The sequence below is a fragment of the Scatophagus argus genome, chromosome 23, assembly GCF_020382885.2.
Source record: "Scatophagus argus isolate fScaArg1 chromosome 23, fScaArg1.pri, whole genome shotgun sequence".
In the NCBI taxonomy this organism is placed as follows: Eukaryota; Metazoa; Chordata; class Actinopteri; family Scatophagidae; genus Scatophagus; species Scatophagus argus.
Window position 1 is genome coordinate 8,619,378 of NC_058515.1, and position 16,210 is coordinate 8,635,587.

Sequence of the window (16,210 nt, forward strand, 5' to 3'; positions counted from 1 at the left end):
GGCACTGGCAGATTTTTTCTTACTTGGTCACAGTAAATTACAGATTACAGCCAAATTACATATAGAAATTACTTGATAAGATGATGAAGAAGTTTCCCTGATGCATTAAAGTGGGTGAGATCAGGTCATATAGATAAAATAGATATAAAATAGATATATAGATAAAACTGAGATTATTAAATAATATCAGCAAGCTACTAATGTAAGAATGTTGTCAACCCAGTTCCCAGAAGACTGCAAACCGTATTTAGTTCCGACCTCACATTGTGAGTCACTGTCAGGCACTTAGATGATTGCCACGGATAAGAAATTAATAATAGCGACTCTGTCGGATGTGTCGACTTTGAATGTCTGAATGAGCCTCCAATTAGCTGTAGATGGTGTTTAATAAAAGACACTGAGTTTACAGCATTGGAACAACACAGAGTCAGGCAGAGTCAACCAGCTGTCAGACATGTTGGTATGCACCAGCCACAACTTACACACAACTTCAAATGCATTAGACTCAGTGATTATGAATAGTGGATACACATCAGAAAGATCTTTCCAGAATTACTGTTGAACAGAACAGATTTGTACTTTATGAGATTTTTAATGCATTGTAGTGCAAAACTACAGTATCTATTTTATTTATCATTATTATTATCTTCCTCTTCTTTTCCTTTTGCAAAATCTAAGTAAACTGCTGTCACTGCAACTTTGTCATTGGCACTGTGTAAATATATAACCTGAACCTGAACTGATATCACAGAATACATAACCCCCTCTCATGCTCAGAACTTCTGTGTGTAGAGTGAACACATTTAGTCAAACAGTTAATGTTAAGATGTGTAAAATATATTTTTGGAAGTGATTTGCTAAGCCCCACTCCGTGGGGCTCCGTAGTTACTGCTCATACACTAATAACTTATTAACATTTCCCTACATTATATGCACATTGATTGCAATCATAATCTACTTAAAATCCGTCGTAGGTTATATGCTAGCTCCATGACCGTTTCCTGCTTATGTTACCAGCTGGCTTTTTAAAAACCATATAAAAGGGTGGGCAACACAGTGGTGCCTTTCCCGGTCTGGGCTCTTCTATGTGGAGTTTGCATGTTCTCCCTGTCCCTGGGGTTTTCTCTGGGTACTCCGGCTTCCTCCCAAAAACAGGCACATTAGGGTAATTGGCTACTCTACATTGCCCCTAGGTGTGAGTGTGTGCGTGAGTGGTTGTCTGTCTTCGTGTGTCAGCCCTGCGATTGACTGCCGACCAGTCCAAGGTGTACCCCGCCTCTCGCCCATAGTCAGTTGGGATAGGCCCCAGGCCCCCCCCCAACGGATAAGCACTATAGAAAATGGATGGATAGATATAAAAGGATCTTATTATTCATTTAATGATTGCATACGTGATTACATGCTAAAAAACTCAATAAAGGAACAGTTTTGTTGCATTGCAGTGTAGAGCTAGCTCATCCTAGTGTTGTAATTAAAATTAGACTTTTGCTCTAACGAAATTATATTTGACTACTGGTAGCTCAGTTTTTAAAATAACTTAAGGGGGGAAATTCTCAATAAATTCTCAATACAATATGAACTAACCAATGGGAAACATAAGACTGTCTTAACGTTGGCTATGGTTGCTGAAGTGAAAGCCCCAAATCCAATCAAATGCGGTGTGTTTGGGAAGGATGGACAATAAGACACCATCCATCAAGCTCTCAGTATTCCAAGCATTACTTCTGTACAGCTCCACCCATCACACTCCTTTCATCCCAACCATGAAAGACCTGCTGCGCCTACGGCAGTTAGGCACAGTTATTAAGCTGTGACTGTTCAGTTAATGGTCAATTATGTTATTGGGAAAGATTCATGTCAATTATTTATAACCTAAATACAGCAATAAATGTTGTAAAATGGCCGTTCTGTCGTTGATGTTTTATGAATTAAATTAAGCACTGTCACTGTGTATGTAAAGATGTGGCAAACTTTGAACAACAAAAAAATTGTAAATAATTTTAATAATTTTAAATAAAATTAAATATCACTCAGGAATGTTTTATGTGTAGTTTTGACTCAGGAATGTCTACGTGTAAATGGAAAGAATTAAACATTCATATTATTTTCATTGTACTGTAGCCTACAACACTGAGGGACTGAAAGGGTCCTGACAATTAAAAGCCCCCAAAGCTCTTCACTTATGCAGTTTATGTTGCTGGCACTTACTTCAGAGGGTAAATACTTCCTTATTTTACCCCTCACAGACGCTTTGGTTTACTTTTAGAGCTTGGCATAATTTGTATGCTGTGTTCACTTTACTGTCATGCCTGTTGCAAAGAATAATGAATCCTGAATCCTGTTTGTACTGAATATTGCTTCATGCCAAGACAAACAATTAAACATTTGCACAAATTGTAATGTGACTCTGACTTTAATGTTTGCATGTTGTTGGATTTGTCCACTGATTCATAGGGTTCCGGTTTGAAAAGTCTCTGGTTCAACTTTCTACATGCTGTTTTGTTGTGTTGTCTGTCTTTTCACTCTGTCACGTCTTTCGTTTTGAGTGTGGCTTTCGGTTGACGGCTCACATTTGTTGAACGTCTCATACGTCCATTTTTTTAAACTGAGACCACGGGATGCCAGAATACAGACTGCACCGGAGTGGGTAAGGCATTTTATTTCACATTTAGTCAAGTTGCTCAAAGGGAAAGATGTATTTTGTCTGCCAGATGCCTGAGAATGAATTCATTTTCTTGTCAAACTACCACACAGACTCTTTTAATGTGTGTGTGCGTCCTTTAAATTTATTTAACTTTATTCCCCCTGTAGTGAATTTAAAGCTGCTACGCCTTGAGGTTAAACCAACTGTTTTCTCAATTTCATTTCAGTAGCATAAAATATGTAGCTTTTGTTTTGGATCAGCCTGTTCTGCAGTAATTCATTAGGACATCTCATTTTTATGCATTCTTGGGAACATTTACAATATCAATTTCCTGTTTTATTTCCCTTTGGATCAGACAATCAAACCTTGACTGTCTGCTCTTCTACTGGGTCTAAATCACAGAGATGAATGGATATGGATTTTCTGTTTTCTGTTTGTTTTCTTGCTTGTGAATGGTAGATGACGGAGGGAATATCTGCAATCCATAAAGTTGCTGCTGTCTTTCACCAGGCTGAAATATTAACGGCGTCTTCAGACATCAGACAACATCAGAGTTTCCTCTAATCCTGCAAACCGAGTGCACAGGGGGACATCGATCAAAAGCAATGTACCGCAGATAATGAATTAGTTGTCATTTATCAATCAAATTGCCAAACACTTACAAGTTCCGGTTTCTCAAACGTGAAAATCTGCAGTTTTCTCTGTTTTGTATCATTGCAATTAAATATTTTTAGGCTTTGGATTCTGAGTTGGACAAAATTAGCAATTCGGAGATGTCACCTCGAGCTTTGAAACTGTGATGAATGTTTTTCACCACGACACCTGACAAGATGCGACACTTTACTGGCTAAATAATGAACTGATTTATTAAAAAAAGATGTTTGAATCCTAAGTACCGACAGCCACAGTTTATGTATACATACTTACGCCATAAGTATGTATGTGACTTACCCAGATGTGCCATGAAATGCTTTATATACTAAATAGGAAATAATGTGTGATAATAATCGTGTGTTAAATATACTCAATTACACCTGCGAAAAGCTATAGAAAATATAATTATACTGTATGTGTGATTTAATTTCTAATTATCTTTTGAAAATATAGGTGAATTATCTGCCTGTACAAATTAACAAATCCTGCGTGAATGTGAGTTTTCATGTCTCTCATAAGACCTCTGAAGTTCTTCAGTGGTTCCCTCAGAAGACTCATGTTTCCCACATACAGTAAGAAGTCTCTGTCTTTGCAAACTTTAAATAGAGTATGTTGAGCTCCTGTTTGGGCTCCCTGCATGTATCACCTCGTCTTTCTCTTACTCATTAGAACTCGGAGCTCTGGGGGCACACAGCCAGAGGCAGTCAGTCAGGTGGGAGCTCCACAGAGGCGATAAAACTCAAGTCTTGCGGTAAGATTACTTGTCGCATTCTACCATTACTCCCTCACACTTCACGTTCCAGTGTAATACTTAGGAGGTTTATGAGCAGAGGTTACATTACAGATCAGGAAAGTTGGCTCTGCAGGCTGTTAATTCGCTTTAGCCGTTGATTCTTCAGTATTCAGTGGATTTTAACATGCAGAGCCAGATCTGAATTTTCCGATACACACATATATATATATATATATATATAAAAGTGGGTTTTTGATTTTTGGAGCACTTTTAAAAGGAAAATGTTATTATTTGGCAAGGAATGATGGAGAGCGGAAAGATAACACCCAGAAACACCAGGTAATAGCATATGAAAAGGTATTTTCAAGGAACTGAGTGCTGCTCTGGTATTTTTAGATTGAAGCTTGCCATCACTTCCTCTGAAAAAATAGTCACAATCTTAAGCAGAGTTCGTCATTTTGTCATCAAATTAGTTTAGATTTAATTTAGGTTTTGTGAGATCAGTCAGCTTATGCTTTTAGCTGAAAAGTTCACAACAACACATTACCCTGATAATGTAGCTCATGCAGTACATACAATAGTCCTTCTCATGTCTCGACATTTTGTCAATCTCTGCGCCAAGTACGAGAATGCAATAAAAGGCACTGTCAGTCGGAATGGGAAGATTACAGGAGTTAGGGGAGATTCAATGATCTGTTCGACAGGCAAGCTTTACAGAAAGCTCCTGCCACCCTTTGAGACTGTAATCACCCTTTGTGCTCTAAGTTTGCTGTTCTTGCTTCAGGGTACTTGTTATAGGCTGTCTGGAATAGGTAGTAATTGGTACAGTGTCTCTGTTCATCTCACTGCAGTCTAACTACTGTAGACCATTCAGGGGAACTTGCACTTTTTGTCTGAGTGATTTTTAAAGTTATCTTATATATTTTTTTTTTACATTTTTGACAGTCGTGTTTTCATGTTCTTTGTCACGTTCTTTGGATTTATCGTAAACCCAACTGAAGTCACAATATTTGAGCTTGGAGATTCAAAATGTTCAGTGTTACATAAATAAATTAGACATCTCGAAAGAGGAAATGGTTGTGAATAAACAGAGACAAAATATACAAGAAAGCCATAAAATAGTGGAATATTTCACTGGGTAATTTCAAGAGGATCTTTTCCCAAATTTATTATTTCACAGTGTAGTGTTTCTTAATGCACAACAGAGCAGAACCAGTTGCTCTACGTATATTTTTGTCAGTCTGCTAATCACATGGAAATAAGATATGTATTTATTCATTTCTGCACAGAGATGAAAAAGGTTCCACCAGCCATACATTCCTTAGATTACCAAGTATATCAGTAACTGTGTTCAGGCCATTTTTTTGTTCAAGCACTTACATGCTACATTTACTTTCTTGAAGCACTCTGTACTTTAAAAAAACACCTTGATTCTCACACTGGCAGTCCTTGAACTGAATGCCATGTGCAGTCATTTTAAAAGATGTATGAAAGCATCTCTTCAATTCAATAACCCAAAGATCTGCACAGTGCCAGCCGTGGGCTGATGTTTCAACAGGTCTCATGCTGTTGCAGATGAAGGTGGATTTTAATATTAACCTTGCCGATGTTGTTTTAACAGATAGCTCACTAATGTAGTGAACGTTGACACATTTTTTTTTCTTTTTTGAAGTAGGAGACTTAACTCGGAAAATCTTTTCAGATAGAGGTACTGAAACTTTTCTTTAAGAGGGATTTGATTTGAATATTAAACATATCAATATTCAGATCATTTGAGTTGAAAATAAACACAAGCACATCCAAAGACTGAAGGTAACATCACAGGAGATTCTTTAATAATCAGTACATACCCCAGTTAGTTTGGCATGAACATGAAAAACCTTTTTCAATGCTGAAATATGTTCAAATCCAACGTAAATACGACTTCAGTCAGGGCGCAGCAGGCCCATTAAGTTATCTTCCACTGTGTTAGACTGACTTTACATTTGCACTGAGACGAAAAAGTCACGCTGCTTGCCTGCGGTGTTGCAGATTCGCCCGTCGGTCGAGGTCAAACATTTTATCGCCCTGCCATCATTCATTTTCTGTCCCAACATAAATGGAAAGTATTGGAAAAGAATGAAAAGACCTGCAGAGGTGGAGAGTAGTGAAAGTTGTTTGGAATTTCTTTGGCTTTACCCATCAACTCTTTTCACAGAGGACATGGTGACATGTCACAGGGTCCTGGTGCATGCTTTCTCAGTGTCACGGCTAACTGGGACACCTGAATAGAGCAGAGCTAACCTTAATGTTAGCAACACTTTTCCTTGTCTGACGATGACAAGCCAAAATGTCTGCTGTGAAAAAAAAAATTGTTCATTCAGTGCTTGGCAAGAGTCCACAAATGCATTCAGTCATTTAAAGCAGAATTTAATTCTCATTTCTGATCGATTTGACGGATTTCCAATTACGGTTGCTGGGATTGGTCGATTAAATGATTGGATTTTGATTATCAATTTGTCGTTTTAGCCATTTTTACATAAAAATAACAAACATTTGCCAGTTCCAACTTCTTAAATGTAAAGATTTACTGTTTGTCTTTGAGTTTGGAGCTGCTGGTTAGACAAAACAAGTAATATGAAGCCATTTGAAGACATCATTTTGGGGTTTTATAGACAAAGAATAATGAAAATAATCTCTAGTGGAAACCCTATTTCCAAAATTTGACTATTAATTGTGCGTACAAAACTGTACAAACACCTTCAGCTTAACAGGTTTAGATGTCATGCTCTGAATTTTGCATAATGCATGTGCAGGTAATTTTCATGATGAGCACCTCATGGAAATCAGGCATGTACTTATGTTTTGCACGTTGCATAGTCAAGTGTGCGTGTGCAGGCAGTCCACGGTTTGCTGTGGAAATGAATGTCAGCGGATTTCTGCAGATGAAAGAAAAGGAAAAAATAAATGCTCCACTCTGCAATGAGCTGTTTATCTTTCTGCCTGAACCAGCCCCTGTACATTTCTCAGATAGCAGACCCCAGTTTGTGACCCTGTCTACAGATGGTGTGAAATACCACATATTTGGTGGTGTTGCCTTGTGGAAGAGCTTCTCCCCTCCTCCTCCACTTAATTGCCTTGACATTTTTATGCATATACGCCACACTCAACTCTCCATCTTGTCTACTGCTTTGATTTAGAGGACCAAAAATACCATCTCCTCTTTCTTCTTCCTGTCCTTTTCTTCCAGCTCAAGATAGGGCGCAACAGCTTCCAAAATGTTTACTCACAGCTTCTCTTTTATGGCAGCCATTATAGATATTTCTGGTTTTATCAAGTTAGGGTTATTTCTTTAATCTCTGTGCTCCCCTCTGACGTGAAGCAGTGCTGTTTTGGACTACTTTTGACTGTTTCGTCTGCAGTACATGGTCGCCTGACCCTATGGGAGATGGTGTTGAGGTACCAAGCAGAAGTGATGACACACTCTGTGAAGGGATTCAGCTTCACTGAAACTTTAATGTTTAACAGTGAAAGATTGAATTAGAAATAGCCACGATGACTGAAAGTATTGTCACACTTTTAGTCCATTGCTATTTAAGTTACACCAGATGCCTTTTTTCTTTTTTTTTTTTAACAGCCACCCACCTCTCGGCGGCTTCACGCTGAGAGATGATGAGGGTTCGAGCATCAGTTCCCTTTTGATTGGTGTTCGTTTAGGATCTCCTGCAGCGATGAATGCTGCAACACCGCTGCGAAGTTAGAGACATTTCTCAGCACCTTCCAGCCATTTTTTTTTTTTGCCTGTCCGGCTGCTGTCTCCAAAGTGCTGCTCGTCTTTGAAGGTGGTGGGTGGGGCCCGCTGTCGCAGCACCATCAGGCATGAGCTGTCTGGTACACTGAGTGATTAGGGCCATTTTAACAATTTAGCTTTCTTTAAGTCACCTTTGCAATCAGTGGTGAATTACTTTTCCTCCCAGTTCATTACAGCATGTCTCTTGTGGATATACTAAAACAAATTGCAATTTTCTTTGTCTTTTTAGGAGGGAATTTAATAACTACTGCTCAGTTGTACTAATGAATCATCAATAGACACCTTGAGGAGAAACTTGATCATCAGCTGAGCCTATTCTTCTTGGATAGACTTTTTGCAGCTACAACTACTACTCAGTAAAGGTAATCAAGTCATGTTTTTTCCTTGCTTTTACCTTCATGTTCATTCACTCAAGTATTCATCAAAAACCCACAGCAATGGCTGTCCAACATAAAATGCACCATAGGCACATACAGTGTGAGTGTAAGTGAATGTCAAAGCTGTTTCACTTTTACAATATGAGCTCCACATATATTTCATTTGTCTAAGAATAGGTGTTGACAGAAGGTTTTTCTGTTATTTCTAAAACATTGTTGAGGATGTTACGTGACATTCTCAGCTTAGACAAGTTGATAGGTCAGCTGGGGTGGAATTTTGTACAAAAGAAATTTACTACTTATTTGAAGCAGCATATATGTTTTGAAAGAAATGTAATGCCACCCAGATGACATGCAAGGTTGGAGAAATATTGTGGACATCACTGTTTTGCTATTAAACCAGATTCACCTACACTATCCAATCTATCTTTTGTATGTGTGTGTGTGTGTGTATGTGCCTTGAGCAAACCAGGGTTCAGCAACAAAGCTCACCTGGATAAATAACTAATTTATTTGCTGGTCAAATTTTGTGTGCCTTAACGCCCAGAAAGGTCAGAGGCTCTGGCAGTCAGCTGAGTCAAAACAAGTTCTAGTCCCTGTAACATTCCAGATGCGTGCTGGACCTTTGCATGTCTGACCAAGAGTACAAAAAGACATTTCTAATTCGGCAATTTTATGTAGAAATAATACCTATAATACTTAAATTCTTCCAATCAGACAGATTATGGATTTGAAGGGTTTTTGAGCATGCAGACCCCTGACAGCACTCACTGTTTTTTCTCCCAGAATCCTCCTCCAACATCTTGTTGAGTTGGTTTTATCATGTTGTCTTGTCCATTAAAGGGTGCCTTGAAGTCTCAACAGTGGTCGTGACTTTGTATGTAATCTTGTCTGGAAAGTGATGCACTCGCTTGAAAGGGCACCACTGACCTCGTTGACAATAGAGGCGAAATAACGAGCAGCCTCTCACTGCCTCTTGCCACTTCAAAACCTCACTGTCTAATGGGTTGGTGGAGATGCTCGGTTTTCCAACAAGGTTGCTGGAGGAGGGGGGCGGGGTGTAAAAGAGAGGGAAAAGAAAACTGCAGGAGAGTTCACAGCCCAGACAGCCCAGCCTGTTTCTCTTTCTCTTCTTCCTAATGCCTCCCAGTGCTTTCCAATCTGTTTTGTAGACGGGCTTGCTACTCCACTCCCAGTGTTTATCTGACATCATGAAGGGTTTCGACTTCCCCCGATCTGCTGACAGCCCAAACCCTTCAGTGTGAACACACAAGCCAACTCGGCAGATGACAAAGCGCTGCAGAGCCTGTCTGCAGACCCACGCGGCTCCCAGCATGCTTTGCCCTCAGCACGTCACCTACCTGGTCTGGCACCGGCTCAGCCTCGGAGACCACCTCATTATTCACTTTGACAGGGTTTTATGACCCAGCAGCTATGCCCAGACTTGTTCTGGGAGCACAAGCAGATGCTTGAATCTGTGGCGAGGGCACTGTTATCAAACTGCAACCGACTGCTAAATTTCTTCAGTAAATAAACTGAAAGACAAAGAGGTTATGTGAGGGTTGTGGTCTGTGTTTAAGAACAGAGCTCATAGCTGGTGGGTGGACACAATAGCCAAGCCAGAATTCAAATATCCAACTCATGTAAGGAGAAAAAAGCACCAAGTTTCAGTTACATTGTTATGCAGTGCAAGGTTAGGGGTTAAAAATAAAGCCACTAAAGAACCTATTAATGCACCACACACAGCTGCCTGCAGGTGCATACTGATCAGCAAAGCTTCGTTGAGCACAGGATAATTCACCAAGGTCTTTATTTTGATGGAGCGGTTCAGGGATTCACTTGAAGAGCCATCTTGGTCACGGGTCTCCTCATGAAACACCATGCCTGTTGCTAAGGCCTGAGGTAATACAAGCCCTAAATTTTACACAGGCAAGGGGTTTTTTTTCATTCTTTTTCAGTATATTTTCTCCTCCCTTAAATCAAATGAGGTTTGACCTTACCGTCGTCGGAATACAAAGTAGGCGAGACAGAGGGCCCCTGTTTAAAGCCAGATTTGAATGGGGTGCCACATCTTGGAAACTAACATTATCAGCACCCTGCACCCTCACAGATAAGCGCAGTCGGCTAAAAAAGAAAGAGATACATATGTTTACCATCCCTATACTTCGCTGCATCAGGGAAAAATGTTAAGGACGCACAAAATGACTGACCTTCAAAATGCTGCAGCAGCTGGACAAACCTCATAATCCTTATTTTCTTACAGGACAGAAGGCAGCAGTGACATTTTAATAAAACTGATCAAGAAATCTGTGTGAAGAAATTATCACATTATATCGTTTTACCAAAAACCTCAATGCCACTTTTTGTGGTCACCTCACAAGATTAGTTTTTCTCTGACATTATAATTGAGCAAAGAAAATGTATTTTCTATCTCCTCTCTGAATTCCAGTGGTTTAAACATCCAATTCCAAGGATACATACATAATTGTCTTGCCATCTGTAGCTGCCTCGCCATCCTTTCCATTGCACCCCCAACCCTCAAGAGAACCCCGGTGAGTCTTTCGCCGAGACAAATTAACTGAACATGTGATTAACTGGCACTAGATATGGTGGTGACAGTGACGAATGGTATCAATAGCAGCAAGAGTCATTGGGTTGATCCCTGAGCAGATCAGGTACAGAAGCAGGAAGGAAGAAATAGCCTGTTTATTACTTATCTATGTGATCTTAATACTGTGATGTCGATATGATTTCAAATGTTGCTGTGTATGTGCTTGCACCTGGGTCTGTCCATGCATGTATGGCCAAGACAGAACAATGTCCTACTGTATGTGTGTGTGTGTGAACAGTGCCAGTAAAAGGCCAGGCCAATCGATCAGCAGGGGCTTAGCAGCTTTAGTCAAAGAGCGCATTTCGGCTTGTTGCTCTATGCGCCGTGGGCTTCCAGTGCCATGGATGTTCTATTGGTGAATTCAAAAGTCCAGACCCCAGAAGCACAGGCTGAGCAGTGGTGGACTTGTATCTTAGAGTCTGACCAATGACTGAAGTGTCTATAGTTCTGGAAAGACACATGTTGCCTTGATGAAGGCCGCAAGATTGTAGAGCAATTAAAGGATTTGTCTTTCCTCTCTGTGCCTTTCGCTCTCACAAATGAAAGACTATACATTTTCATACAAATACAATATACACAAACTGTCAGCGTTAATATTATTGAATGAATTAATAGCAGTTTCCCAGAGATTTTGATTGTCACCTTGATACAACCAACACCAGATGGATGTTATTAGCTCCCTGCTATTAAAGCTGGGAATTGAAGAGCTTGTTCCACACCTTATTTCAAAGATGAGAACAAGACTCTGTTACCTGATGTCTTTTATGATCATATCAGCAGGGCGGTGAACTATGAAAAATCTCACTACTACAGTCCACGTTCCACACAGAGCCCACACCAAATATTCGCTTGAGAGCCGTTGCAGACTAGATGAATTTTGGCAAAGGCCTGCTATAACCCCTCTGCAAAGTCAGTAAGTCTGGGCGAGTGTGGACTTTTGGTTTCAGCACCTCTTCTCTCTTTACTCCCTCGAGCTGTCTTACTGCATCAGAAGCCCGTAAGGAGACAAGAGGCCTGAGCAGAGAGAGACAGCTTGAACGAGTGACTTTAGCTTCCTGTCCCTGATCGCAGCGCTAGTCGGAGTGACGAGTTTGATGGTTTCGTCTCTGACAGCTTGTGCTTGAGTGACTGATTTATTTATAGAAGTTTTGTATATGCCTGCCGGTAAAAGAAATTTGAGTGTATTTTGAGTTGGCATTTGAACTTTCTTGGAATTAATAAAATATCTACGTGTGTATTCTGATCCAACAGTATCTGTAGCTTAAATCCCTAAATATTCTCTCTACCACCTCATTGTGGTGCATTTTGATGGCATCATCGTACATTCTCTCTTGAATTCAGTGAAACGCCACCTAGAAGAGTAGGAAAACAGTTTTATTGTGTCGAAGGGTAGTGAGACAAAAAAAACCAAAAAAACTTTCTCCTGCGCATGTAGGTTCACAAAAATAGAAGACATAAGCTAAAATGTAATTAGCAACAAATTGCTTTTAAATGATCACCTGTAATTGATTGCTTTTCAGAGTCAGCTAATTCATTATCAGCCAGACCCACATTTCTGGGGTCATTGTTACAACCTGTGCGCGTTGTTATCTAAACCATGCTGTTAGACAGTTAATCACACCACTTTGCTTATCAAACTGATCACCTAAAACCGAGTGCAATGGTTCTCTCGGCTGTGAGGGATGAGAGCTCTGCAGTGTGTGCACGCGTTTGTTCCCGGTCTTGCAGCTGGTTGTTTGTGTTTCCAGCAGCTTTGATTACTGTGCTCCCGCCCACTTGGCGTCTCACATCGCTGGAATACACTGACAGCGGAGAGGAGGAGGCGATGCTCCTCTGCACGCAGTCGTCTCTGAGGATGGGGCCAACTGAAGAGGGAGACAGAGATATGTGTAGCATTCATGCTGTGGTCTAAAAATAAACCAGCTGGTGGCATCATGAGGCGCGAGTCAACAGCAAATGGCAACCTGACTTCCCATTAAGTAGTCTGTCCAATCAGTTTCCGGTAGCGCAAAAATAAATAGCTCAGTGTAAATGTTCAATATTTATATTAATTACAAAATGTCTTATTAAGGTCTATTTTGCAGATAATTGCAGATAATTAGATTGAATCAATTGATCATTGATTGAACAACTATGGCTTTGCCAGAGAAAAAGAAATCCTGTGCACTTCCTCTTCCATTAAAAGAAAATAAAACTGCTCTTTATCATTTTTTGAAGTACTAAGATGAGTAAGACAAAAGATTCTCTTTAGGAGATATGTACACACAGAAAAACCGGAATGGTAAAGCAAAAGCCTCCTGAGAGCCGGAAGTCCATCAGCACAGGTCAGTCTGACCAGCAGTGTGATTAAGTCAAACTGCAGCTGTCCTGAATCCTGCCTCACTACAGAGAGAGAGAGAGAGAGGATTTTGTTTATTATGACTGTAAAGGAAACGAAAAGCAAAACATTACAGGGAAATCATTTTCCGGAACATTTCCTCTTCCAGAAGTTTTCAGCAACCTCAAGTCTGGTATCACAGACAGGAACTACTCCGGTTCTCCAAGTGTCTCTCAAAATTTATGTCAAAGTAGCTCATGAGTAGCTTTTACAGAGAAACTTGGGTAGAGTACTGATTTAATTAATCAAATATCAAAGACAATGAGAGTCGGGGTCTGCTTCGAGGTTTCTGCCTTCTAAAAGGCAGTTTTTCCTCGCCACTGTCGCCAAGTGCTTGCTCAAGGGGTTGTGTTGTTGGGTTCTCTGAAAAGAGTTTGGTCTAGACCTGCTCTAATAGAAAAGTGTCATGAGATAACTTCTGTTGTGAATTGGCTCTATATAAATAAACTGAATTGAAAAAAGTTACAAGTCTCAATAGAAGTTTAACTGAGCCACTGAATATTATAAAGGCCATTAAAATCCAGATCATGCAGCACAATGTGTGTCGGGCACTCAGAACTGTGCCTGAATGCGTCCCACAGGCATAGCACCAAAGCTGTTGCTGCTCTGATTACTTGCAATCTTTGCAATGTGGGCTGTGCAGTAATAAGTTGTTTAGTTCAGAGATGGAGCCAAGAGGCAATTAGCTTAGCTTAGCATAAAGACTGCTGGACAAAGCGACTTCCCTTGTTGTCACTGTAGGATACCAAGCTACCAGCAGAGGTGCTGGATAAACTGTAGTACGTAACACTGTTTGACTCCCTCAAACGTCAATTATCTTATTTACATGACTGTTTTTGTACAAAGTAAACAAACGAGATACACCCTCTTAATTATTGGGCTTCAGAGGTACAGGTAGGTGTTTTTGTAGTTTTGGAAATAGCCAGGTTAGCTTTTATCCCCATGCTTCCAGTCTTTATGCAAAGCTAATCACTGCTATAACTCTCTGCTGGAACATGAATAACAGTATTTCTAAATCATCCAGCTCCTTTTTTAATGAGGTTATGGGGGCATCTGTTAGTTTGGTTTTCGAGAAGGAAAGCATGATAATGTGTCAATTATTTTCTGGGAAATGTACTGATTCTCCTGATTTGTCTGAGTGAAACTTGAACAGGGTTAGCGAGGGAGAAGACATGTTGTTGTTGCAAAGCATTTAAAGCAGTTAATCGCCTGAAAACTCCCAAAGATACAGGGTCTCCCTGATGGTGACCAATTTTCAAATTGGCATCCGTTTTTTAATCTTTTCTGCAGGTGATTGAGATGTTGCAGGTTAAATTGTGGGCCATTTTGATTGACGTTTTGTCCATGGGTTTATTTTCTGACTGTAGAACCCACGCAATCCCCTTTTCATCCAGAAATGATTGTCACAAAGATGGACACTTTAATATTTAAGGGGTGAGAAGTTCACTATGACTTACACCCTCAGTGCCATTCACAAGCTACCAGTCACCCCTTGGTGGCCTCACATGGCGATTACTTGGCCCTGCACGTTGCTCATTCTCCTGCTCTTGCTGGCTAGAAGGGGACATCTGGGATGACATTCTGAAGCAGATGCAAAGAGTCCATTATGGTTGCCACCCCCTCCGGCTCCACAGCCATATTTTCTCTGTCAGTGTAACTACGGCCGCGAGATTCTGAGGGAGGTGACGAAGAGCTTGGCCTCGTCTCCGGCGCAATCTGCTTTCAGGACGGAGGAGCAGACGCCATGGCGCAGGCATACGTGCTCACACACACAGAGCGCCGTGCCATATGGCCACAGCACATAATGAGGGTCATTAATGTGTCGTGAAACGTGTGATTGACAGGTGGCGGGGTGAGCTGAGTGGCAGGTCCATCTACAATCGAAAAATATGGAGACGATGGTGTCACAGCCACACAGGCAGAAGCATGCGGCTACGTTTTTTGATATGACTTTTACCTGGCATGACCGAGCCATCTGAATGACACTCCTGATGAAATTGCTCGGATTTTTATGTAAAAGTTTAAGAAGCTTTCCTGTCCCCCTTGTGCTGGGATATTATTGATTCCATTTTAGTCTTGTCTGTTCTGCTTTGGTTTGAAGTACTGTCATGGCTGGATATGATTATATTAGGCCTTTTCACAGGCAGAGGAGAGAGCACTTTTCTGAAAGACAGATACCTAGAAATTTAGCAGACGTTCAGGGGACTTTGCTCAATGCACCAGTCATGAAGATGAATGGCAAAATTGGTCTCCTTCTGAACCACAGCTTCGGCTAATTGGTGTTCTTTGACAGCAGCTCATAAATTAGTAAGAACTCTTACATTTGTAAACAGGTGGAGATTCACAGCATAAACATATTGACTTTTGAATCTGTCTCAAAGCAAAAGATTGAGCAGTCTGAAAGTAGAAAAAGTAGTTCTTGTTTTACCTTTATTTGTCACTTAGAAACATTTTGTTTGTCTACTTGCTTTTGAAATTTGTGTGATTGTTCCTTTAAATCTGCTCAGGCAAACCAAAAGCTTTAGTACTCTCTAAACTGGATTTTCTGACTTCAAGTGGCTTCAACATCCTTACCCTCACATTCAGCAGGAAGGTGGAAAAAAGTTCACGGATGGAGAGTGTGTGTTATCCTGGTGATGTGGGGATGAACCAACCCTTTGGTTTGTGGACAGATGGTTTCTTAAGAATGTGGAAGAGTGTGGAAGAACTTTAAGAAGTGAAATAAAACAGCCTTTCTTTCTTTATATAGACTAAAGTATATGGACACCTGTTCATCACACCAACAGGGATTTTAATGATCTTACATTCTAAATACATGGACAACTTTGCAGCAGGAATTTTTGCCCATTCATGCAGTAGAGCATTTGTGAGGTCAGACACTGATGTTGGACCCAAAGGTCTGGCTCACAATCTCCATTCCAGTTCATCCCAAAGGTGTTGGATGGGGTTGAGGTCAGGGCTCTTTATGGGCCAGTCAAGTTCTTCCACACCAAACTCATCCAACCATGTCTTTATGGACCTTGC